At 39.9% G+C, this 11,152-nt stretch overlaps 1 long non-coding RNA gene across 1 annotated transcript; it reads left to right on the forward strand.

Annotated features, from left to right (window-relative positions):
* On the forward strand, positions 1–1,801 carry LOC118117026. The gene is made up of 4 exons (XR_004697718.1): positions 1–338; positions 453–520; positions 1,057–1,100; positions 1,678–1,801. It is a non-coding gene; the product is annotated as an uncharacterized LOC118117026 (long non-coding RNA).
* Positions 1,802–11,152: the final 9,351 nt, after the last annotated feature.

Genomic DNA, 11,152 nt, shown 5'->3' on the forward strand with positions numbered 1-11,152 from the left:
TTGTTTGCACCTGTTCCTCATCACCTAGTGTATTTAGTCTGTGTGTTCCTGTGTCGCGTTGCCAGTTCGCCAGTTTGATAATTAAGTTTCTAGTGATTCCGACCCCGGCCTGTGTAATCGACTCCGCTTTTGCTTCTTCCCTGTCGGTACCTCTGCCTGTTCAACAATTGTTTCCCCGTGTACCGAACCTGGACTGGATCTTCACCGAACCCTGCTACTGCCTGACACTCATTGGAATTGTGTGTTTGTTATTGGACTGCCTCACCTGTGTACCGAACCTGGACTGGATCTCCTTCGACTTCTGCTGCTGCAGATTTTCATTTCACATTTTTAACAGAGTTAAGCAAATACTATGTCAAGTTAGATCTAAATATGACATTTGGAGTTGTGGCTAACTACTAATATTTCTATTCCTCTGACTAGGCAATGAATTGTCTCTTTTAATTTTTCAGACTGCAAGTACCACAACTCAATGGCAAGCTACCCACATTCAAAAATCACAGCTGAAAGAGTTCTAAATGTAAGTTGAATATTGCACATTTGCACTGAATTAAAATATTTTATGGTACACTATTATGTATATTTTACAATTAATGTTTTACAATTATGTTTCCAGGGAAATTTGTAAATTGACAACATAATGTGTAAATGAATGTGTTAATTGTGTGCATTCCTGGATCAGACATGATATGTGTTTGTCAATCTGGTTAGAAAACATCTTATGCAGTAGGGGATGCTGATTAAAAAAGATGGTTTGATTTGCATTTTCAACAGTATACATGCAGATAAGAACTGCCCTGTGTGCAATTATCCAAGTGAATTCTTACTCACCATTAGTTTTGTGAAATACATAAAATATTCTGTTTACACAGTTTAATAATGTGGTACTTTATATTTGACATCTGACTGACCTTTGCAGGAAGATCCTTTCAGGGCTTCTACTGTCAATTCTCATATTTTAGTGGAACATGCACATTAACTGCTTCATATACACATGATTTTTTTCATTGTTAATGTTTTTGATTTTTATTCTTTTTGGCCACTGATTGTTTTCAGGGGGAAAAGGAGGTGAAGGTGAGGTGGCTGCCATGCCCCAAATGGTATGTATAAAGCTTCATCTCTGATGCCACATCATGTTGCACCATCACAAGTTCTGAATTTTTCTTTTACTCCATAGAAGGTAGCTCTGATATGATGTTGGATTCAAGTAACTCTAAATCTGGATGCGTTTATAATTCTTTGACTGGTCTATAATTTTAAGGTCAACCATGGGAAATATGTTTCATTATATATACAGTATATATATTTTTTTTTACAGCATTTAAGTCAAGTATCACATCAGTCTTTGTGCAAAAAGAATCACATTCCTCTGGTGAGGTTCTTAGAAACGGTTTTTGGACTACCATGTGGTTCAGTGCTGCAGTCTCCCCTGGCTACTTGCAAACCCTCTAGCAATACTGATTACTAATCCTTACAATAAAAGAGATTACAAAGATGTTGAAAGAAATATTTCAAATTGATGACATTGTTTACAATGTAATGGAAACAATTTACAATACCATACCATATTTATCACCATTAGTTCTCTGTTCAGATGTTCCTGTGCATTTATATGCCCATAGTGATTAATGATCCATTGACACTAAAAATATTTTGTGTTTCTCTTTTTTGTTGTAGCAATTTGAGGTGGAAAGATTCCTGGGTGTCTCAAACTGAGCTACAGTAAACCGGATGCAGCTTAAGTTTCTGCTTGTAGTTGTATAATTTGTTATTTTAGATGTTATTGTATACTGTTACTTGTTCTGTTTTTACATAAAATTTCATTTAAAAAGGGTGTTTGTGTGACTTTTTGCCTTTATCCAACACTTACTTTTGTTAAAATAAAGATATTTTTGTCTTAGACAGTCACATTAAGCAGTTGCATCTAAGCCTCTTGATCAGCAGTTGAAGGGAAGGAGAAGGAAGGTTTGAACTTACTATAATATACAGTGGTATGATTGACTCCCTGGTCAGAGACGATCAACTAAGGCCTGACTTCACCAACATAGCCACAGCAACAATGTCGCAAACAGGCCCAAAAAAATACCTAAGAACTACAGAGATTTGTTGCTCAAAACAACATTCTGTCCCAGCCTGGAGGAAAAGTGGATCTCATCCTATATAGAATTTCATGTTATTCAACCCTAGCAATATTATGCATTGTGTAAATAAGTAATCTCATGACAAAACCTTTGCACAACCGGAAATGGGTTAAACATCTGTACCTCACAGTAAGCAATTGTTTTCGCAACTCCCATCTCCAGACACAGCATATTCTTGCATGGCAAAGGCCTACCAAGCTATTTAATAGAGGTCATGCTACAGTAATTTGCAACAATATGTGTGCAACATTGACTTTTTCCTCATATTTATTAGAACTATTACACACTTTAATCTTGGTCATATATGACCACCCTGTCAGCCGGGGATGGTTGGTTATAAATACATATCAAGTTAATATGAACATATCTGGCCATTAAATACCACTTAAAACATATTTGACAGATTTGATCCAGCTTGGACCTCAAAGGGGTCTAAGAAAGTATACCCGAGAGGGCCTGTGCTTGGAGCAAGATGAAATGTAAACTTTGTCGTAGGACAAACGCAAAAACATAATCGTAAAGGTCTTGACCTCGGGAGTAACATGTCAGTGGGAAAATTGTGGATGGCTCCTGCTCCTCAGGGATGACCTTTGAACATTGCACCTGAGTCAGTTTTGATGGCTTACAGGATGGAAACTAAATATGGAACAGACATGGTATGAACTGTTTTGGAAAGGTCTTGAACTCCACTACTATAGCCCAATGCAAACCTATGGGGGGTGCCACTGAGTAGGGCCAAAACCTTGAAAAAACTAGATTTTACCATTTTATTAGTAAGAAAAACTAAATCTGACTAAACAGGTGTTTTTCTCACACCAAAAAAACAAAAAGAAGCATGCAAGGTTCCCGATCGCAATCTCACATAATAGTAAAAACACATTAGAACTACAAAAGATGGGAACAACACACACACGTACGGGAACCCCGTTCAATTTCTAGTTCTTTGTATCGTTCTTCCGGGTTGAGATTAGGGTTGTGAAAAAAGGGTTTAGAAAACATATTAGCGGTTTGTTTTTTAACCAAATACGCCTAACCAAAGCATACATGTTCAAATCTTGAAAGAAAAATTGCTATAAAAACACACATACGTTTACCAATGCTTTTTCACACTTTATTGTTACCGCGCTTTTTCGTGGACTGAAAGGGGTGCATTCACCGCCCAACGGATTTATCACCGTTTTCACACAAATCTTCCGGGCCTATTACCAGAATTATTTATTGGTATTAAGTGTTAAAATGGTTTACAATTTGTTTATATACAATCTGCCTTCCAAACAAGACGATATAAAAGCATAGAAATTGATTAATAACTGATATGCCTTGTGAACATACCTCAAGTTGTCAAAAACACACGTTTAAGGTTAACAAAATGTATTTGTTGTCAATACGTCACTATTTAAATTTGATAAATATCATTTTGCTTTAGTATCTATCCAATGCAATAGGCTAAACATAAATATACATAGTATTAATATTATTATAAGTAATAATATTATAAAGGATTGTATATTAAAGAGAAGGCAAGTTGTAATGGTAATGAAATGGTTTTTATTTTGGTAAATACTTCCTTCTTACATATACACCACATGTAGTCACACAACAGTATTACACAGTAATAAGTGCACATATAACATTGGTCGGTTTGAGCAGTGCATGTAACAACCAGACATTGTTAGATATTCATGCCTCATAAGTAGAAATGTACTGAGGAACATGTGACTGAGCAGGGGAATACCGACGAAAACATAACTCACAGCCCAAGGCTGTGGGACAGGAGATATAGGTTCCACCCAGATTGTATGTGTATAAAAATCTGCGGACGATGTTGTCCGGGGCTGATTTCCTCATGATCCATCCTCTGGGTTGGTGAACGGAGGAACTGAGCCCAGGGACTCTGTAAGTATCATGATTTATAATAAAACATTTGTCTGATAACTACATTGTATGTGTGTGACTTCCCTCTATCAAACGAACACGGCGGACTGGAGAATTGAGAACAGAATAAGGTGATCAACGTTGCGCCGCCAACAATTTGGTGACCCCGACGTGATTTGAGGCAGTCAATTGATAAAACCCGAGAGAGGGGAAGGAAAAAGAGATCGACAAAGGAGTGGTTTCTCCAATGCAGACCGCGGTCAACTATCAATCAATCAATCAAATTTTATTTGTATAGCCCATATTCACAAATCACAATTTGTCTCATAGGGCTTTAACATGGTGTGACATCCTCTGTTCTTAACCCTCAACAAGAGTAAGGAAAAACTACTTAAAAACCCTTTTAACAGGGAAAAAAGAACGTAGAAACCTCAGAGAGAGCCACATGTGAGGGATCCCTCTCCCAGGACGGACAGAAGTGCAATGGATGTCAAGTGTAAAGGAGAACATCAAGATAAAGGTTTTAGCAGCATTGATTAGGGTAAACATTTTGAAGTACAACTGAAGGTCAGTGAATTGGTGGATTAATGTCATTAATGGTCAAGTGTCTGAGGAGAAATACTATGTATCGAGCAGTCCTGCTGCAATCATAGTCTATGGTCAGCAGCCAGCAAGATCATGATCCACCATCAAGATCGGATGCCACTATAGTCCACAGTCATTGTCCACTGCCGCCATTAGGATCCATCATCAGCTGCCACCTCGGTCGTGGTCCACTACCAGTATCTGATGCCAACACGATAAAGGATCTGCCTTTATTATCACGATCAGCCAGCACGATGCAGAATCCGCCATACTGGATCCACCATTACGACCTCTGATACGTGATCCACAGATCCTAATCCATGATGTGGCCACAGCCGCGGCCCTGGATCTGCGGACGATAAGGCAAAGGGACTCCGGGGAAGAAGTCAAGTCAGTAACATGTATTGATGGGATATGAATTACTTTGATGTGATAACGATTGAGAAGAGGAAGGAGAAGCTGGAAAGAGAAGCTCCGTGTGTCATGTGTCCCCCGACCTTCTAGACCTATAGCAGCCTAACTAAGAGCAGGTCTAGGACAAGCCTGGACCAGCTCTATCTATAAGCTTTATCAAAAAGGAAGGTTTTAAGCCTACTCTTAAACGTGCAGATGGTGTCTGCCTCCCGAACTGAAAGTGGGAGATGATTCCACAGGAGAGGAGCTTGATAGCTGAAAGCTCTGGCTCCTACTCTACTTTTAGAGACTTTAGGGACGACAAGTAAGCCTGAATTCTGGGAGCGCAGTGCTCTAGTGGGTTGATAAGGTACTAACAGCTCTTTAAGATATAATGGTGCCATATTGTTAAGGGCCTTGAAGGTGAGGAGGAGAATTTTAAATTATATTCTAGATTTAACCGGAAGCCAGTGTAGCGAAGCTAATACTGGAGAAATGTGCTCTCTTTTCTTGGTTCTTGTCAGGACACGTGCTGCGGCATTTTGGACAAGCTGCAGAGTCTTTAACGACTTACTGCTGGAGCCTGATAATAAGGAATTACAATAATCCAGTCTGGATGTAACAAAGGCGTGGATTAGTTTTTCTGCATCCTTTTGAGAAAGGACATGTCTGATTTTGGAGATATTACGCAAGTGAAAAAAGGCTGTCCTATAAATTTGTTTTAAGTGAGAATTAAAGGATAAATCAGGATCAAAGATCACTCCCAAGTTCCTGACTGTTTCATTGGAAGCAAGGGCAATGTCGTCTAGCGCAGCTCTCGTTAGATAATGTATCTCTAAGGTGTTTAGGGCCAAGTATTAGAACCTCTGTTTTATCTGAGTTTAATAAGAGAAAATTGCGGGTCATCCAGGTTTTTATGTCCTTGAGACATGCTTGGAGTTTAGTTATTTGATTACTTTGTTCAGGTTTTATTGACAAGTATAACTGGGTGTCATCCGCATAGCAGTGGAAATTTACCGAGTGTGTCCTGATAATGTTTCCAAGTGGAAGCATATATAATGAGAATAAAATTGGGCCGAGCACAGAGCCTTGTGGAACACCATGGTTAACTTTGGTGCGCACAGATGACTCATCATTAATTTGCACGAATGGGAGCGGTCTGAAAATAGGATTTAAACCATTTTAGGCGGTTCCTTTAATGCTAATTAACTGTTCTAGTCTCTGTAATAAAATATTATGGTCAATTGTGTCAAATGCTGCACTAAGATCTAACAGAACGAGGACAGACACAAACCCCTGATCTGAAGCTATTAGAAGATCATTAGTGACTTTGCCAAGGCTGTCTCTGTGCTGTGATTGGCTCTAAACCCTGACTGAAAGTCTTCATATATATTATTTTCCTGGAGAAACTCACACAGCTGATTGGCTACAACTTTTTCTAGGATTTTAGACAGGAAGGGAGATTAGATATCGGACGATAATTGGCTAAAACCTCTGGGTCTAAGGTGGGTTTTTTGAGGAGGGGTTTGATTACAGCTATTTTAAAAGACTGTGGTACATATCCTGATGATAATGACAGATGTATTGTGTTCAGTAATGAACTGTCAATTAGGGGCAGAATTTCTTTAAGTAATTTTGTAGGAATGGGGTCTGAGATACAAGTTGTTGGTTTAGAAGATGAGATTATTTTGGTCAGCTGATCGAGGCTGATCAGAGAGAAGCTGTCTAAATAATTGGTAAGATTCTCAGCCGTTTCTGAGTTTTCTATTCTTGATGGGGTATTAGTGCCAATTGAGGGCAGGAGATGGTTGATTTGATTTCTAATAGTTAGAATTTTATCATTAAAGAAATTCATAAAGATATTGCAATTTAGGGATCGAGGAATACTGGGTTCGGTGGAGGTGTGACTCTCAGTCAGCCTGGCTACAGTGCTGAAGAGAAACCTGGGGTTGTTTTTATTCTATTCTATTAGTTTTGAATAGTAGGCGGCTCTTGCTTTGTGGAGGGCCTTCTTATATGCTTTAACACTATTCTTCCAGTCTAGGAGATTTTCAACACGGTTGCTGGAGCGCCACTTCCTTTCTAGTTTTCTTGATACTTGTTTTAACTCATGTGTCTTGGAATTATACCACGGAGCTAATTTACTATGTTTTATATGTTTCTTTTTTAGAGGCGCTATTGAGTCTAATGTTAATCGTAATGAGTTTACAGAGCTATCGATGAGATGGTCAATCTCAGTGGAGCTAGGGTTTTTAATGAATTTGTTGTTTATATCGACGGATAGTACGGGTTTAAATGTAATCGGAATTATTTCCTTAAATTTAGCTACAGCACTATCAGGTAAACATCTTGAAAATGAGTTCATTATTAGTGGCATATATTCTGATAGTGAAAAATCGAAGGTTATTAAATTATGGTCTGATAGAATTGGATTGCGCGGAAGTACCGTTAGATGTTCAATTTTGACACCGTATGATAATATAAGGTCAAGTGTGTGGTTACAACAATGAGTAGGTTGGTGTACACACTGACTGAAACCAATTGAGTCTAATATCGAAATAAATGCTACGCTAAGGCTATCTTTATTATTGTCAACATGAATATTAAAGTCACCAACAATAATAATTTTATCGGTCTTTAGGACTAGGTTTGATAAAAACTCAGGGAATTCTGTTAAAAATTCAGTATAAGCCCCAGGGGCACGGTAAACTACAGCAAATATGATTGGCTGTTGGTGTTTCTTGGATTGGCGTGGAAGACTAAGAACAAGACATTCAAATGAGTTGTAGCTTAGTTTAGGTTTAGGATTAATTAATAGACTGGAGTTAAAAATAGCAGCAACTCCACCTCCTCGACCAAATTCTCTGGGAACGTGTGTATTTACATGACTGGGGGAGTAGATTCATTTAGACTGACATATTCATCAGGATGCAGCCACGTCTCAGTGAGGGACAATAAATCTATTTTATGATCTGAGACTAGTTCATTAACTAAAATAGCCTTTGATGACAATGATCTTATGTTTAACAGACCACATTTAAAAGTCTTTGTTTCCTGAGTTGTTGCAGAGGTTGTGTTAATTTGTATTAGATTTTTGTGTGGAATTCTCCCTCTGTTATTGTTTGATTTAAATAATGTAATGGGACGGTGGACAGACACAATCTCTATGGGGTTGTGGTTGTGTGACTGATCCAGAGGGAGCGCAGAGACGTGTTTAGCACTGCAGCTCTGCGTCCTGGTCCCAACTCTGGGTTGTCATTTAATAGACTGGGTAATATTCCTAGATAAGAGAGCTGCTCCATCCCAAGTGGGATGAACGCCGTCTCTCCTAACAAGACCAGGTTTCCTCCAAAAAGTTTGCCAATTATCTACAAAGCCCACACCGTTTACAGGACACCACCTCGACAGCCAGCGGTTAAAAGACAACATGCGGCTAAACATGTCATCACCTGTTGTGTTAGGGAGAGGGCCAGAGAAAATTACTGTGTCCGACATCGTTTTTGCGAAAGCACACACCGACTCCACATTAACTTTAGTGACCTCCGACATACGAAGCCGGGAGTCGTTGCTGCCGACGTGAATTACGATCTTACTGTATTTACGTTTAGTTTTAGCCAGCAGCTTCAGTTTGGATTCAATGTCGCCGGCTCTGGCCCCTGGAATACAATTGACTATGGTCACTGGTGTCGCTAACCTCACGTTTCTCAGAACCGAGTCACCAATGACCAGAGTTTGCTTCTCAACGGATGCGTCGCTGAGTGGAGAAAATCTATTTGAAACGTGAGCTGGTGGGTCTTTAATCGTGGGCTTTTTAAGGGTAGCACTATGCCCCCTCCGGACAGTCACCCAGCCGCCCTGGGCTCCCGGCTGCACGGGACAAGTCGAGGGACTGCTAGCGGAAGCTAAGCTAAGTGGCTCCGCGGCGGCTAGCGGGGGCTGGCTAACTACAGCTAACGGAGGTTCTAAGCAGCGGAGCCGAGCTTCTAAGTCGCTAAGCCTCGCCTCCATCGCTACCAATACACTACATTTATTACATGTACCACTACTGTTAAAGGAGGCAGAGGAGTAAGTAAACATGAGACACTCGGAGCAAGAGAGAGCAGGGGAGCAAGAGGGAGAGAGAGATGCCATCGCTTCTATATTAGACTACGAGGGTGAGCTCAAACAGAAGAATCCGGTGACACGCTGATGTAAGGACACAGAATCACTAAGCACCAAAGAGTAGGAGTTGGTATGTATTGATGTTTAACTATAGACTTAGCCGTAGTAATATGGAGAAATATCTGTGTTAGCAGAGGAGCTAGTTCAGAGACAGCGACCACCACCAGCGGCAGGAAAACAGGAAATGACGCGACTCGCTTACCGTAGTAAGCAGCGACCTTTTATAATAAAACAACTGCATATTGGATAAGAACAATTAATTGAAGATCCGACTCCGGCATTGATCTCATAAAACAAATTTAATTCTAAAAGTGTAATATCAGACAAAAGAAAGAAAAAAAAAAGAGGTTAAAGTCCTCTGAGTGAATAATAAACAGGTTAAAGTCCTGCCAAAATAAGAGGTTAAAGTCCTGAAAAATTGTGGTAAATGTTGAACAGTGTGGGGTGGTTTCCTGTGGACTAAGCAACCATTTGCAGACGCACAGAGTGTCGCAGTCACAGTTGTGTGGGAAAATGAGGGTGGTATAGTATGGTGAATATTTTTATCCAGAACAAGGAGAAGTTTGAGTAAGAACCGGGGAAACCCCGAGAGTTTTGGCGCAGGATTTCCTGTAGAAGCTTCCAAAACTGGTTCCCTCAGACGGGCATTGCGACCCCTTGTCTGGAAGATATTCACGTGTCATAGCGTAAGAACTGTTAAAATGGCCACTTTTGATGCAAAATGGACCGCAGTGGTGACTGCCATAGTCAACCAAACAGCGGAAAAACAACGAAAAAAAATAAAAAAGAGACTAGAGAAATTAAGATCTGACCATGATAAAAAAGACCTGCTGTCTCTAATAGTAGCAGAATTGGGAAAAATGAACACGAAAATAGAAAAGACAGACGATTCATGCAATAGATTGCATCCGTGCAACCTAATCTGGGATTAGGGTGTGAACCTGGAGGAAGGGGCTGCCTGCACTGACGAGTGAGGAACTTAACTAGCCAGACACACCGTTGCTTGAATCGGGCACAAATTAAAAGACGCAGAGGCCATAACATGTTACGAATAAGACTGACAGAGATAAAAAAGACTGACAAAGAACAAAGACTTGACAGACGCAGAAGAACAAATACTTGACTAAGACCTAGCACCTCTGAGTTCCATATGAGCAAAGAGAAACACGCAGATTATTTTTCCTAAAATGGTTTTAGAGTTATGACAATATATAATCCAACAAAATTTGCTATCGAAACCGCCAACCATAATATTTTTATAGTGCACAAAATTAGAGGGTTCCTTGCACTGTTACACATATCCAAGCAAAATTGGTACTGTGAAATTATATATCCTTAACTGAATAGAGATCGAATTTGGTGTCAGAGTTGCTGTGGCAGTTGGACCCAGACGCAGAGTTGAAACTTAAAGTGTAATTTTAATACAAGGGACAGAGTCTTTAACGAACAAAACTGGGAGCACAAAGGGAGAAAATACAGGAAGCTTACACGGGGGGTTGCAGAGGTGCAGAGGCTCAGAAGACACGGGATACAGAAATACAGGGAGAGCAGGGCAGGAGATCCGGACAGGAGGACAGGACAGGAGATAAGGACCGGTAGACGGGTAGACACGAGAACACATACGACGACGATCCGACAAGGACAAAGGGAAGAACCGAGGCTTAAATACAGACACACAGGGAAGGCAGGGGCAATTCGACACAGGTGTAACACATGAGGACTGGTGCAGACAATCACAGACAGGAAGTAAAACTAGATATGAGACACAAGAACCCAGACTACAAAATAAGACAGGAAACAGAACCCGGAGTGTGAAAACATGAAACACAGGGATGTACTAATAAACAGAAAACACTTTGGAAACGGATGAAACTAAACATTGAATTTCCACACAGAAATTCTTTATTTATTTAATTTTCTTTATTTTTAGAATTGGAAAATAAAGACTACTTAAGAATTTTACTTGAGATTTTCACCCTTAGATATAATATGTGCTG

Source organism: Hippoglossus stenolepis, chromosome 10 (assembly GCF_022539355.2).
Source record: "Hippoglossus stenolepis isolate QCI-W04-F060 chromosome 10, HSTE1.2, whole genome shotgun sequence".
Taxonomy (NCBI): Eukaryota; Metazoa; Chordata; class Actinopteri; order Pleuronectiformes; family Pleuronectidae; genus Hippoglossus; species Hippoglossus stenolepis.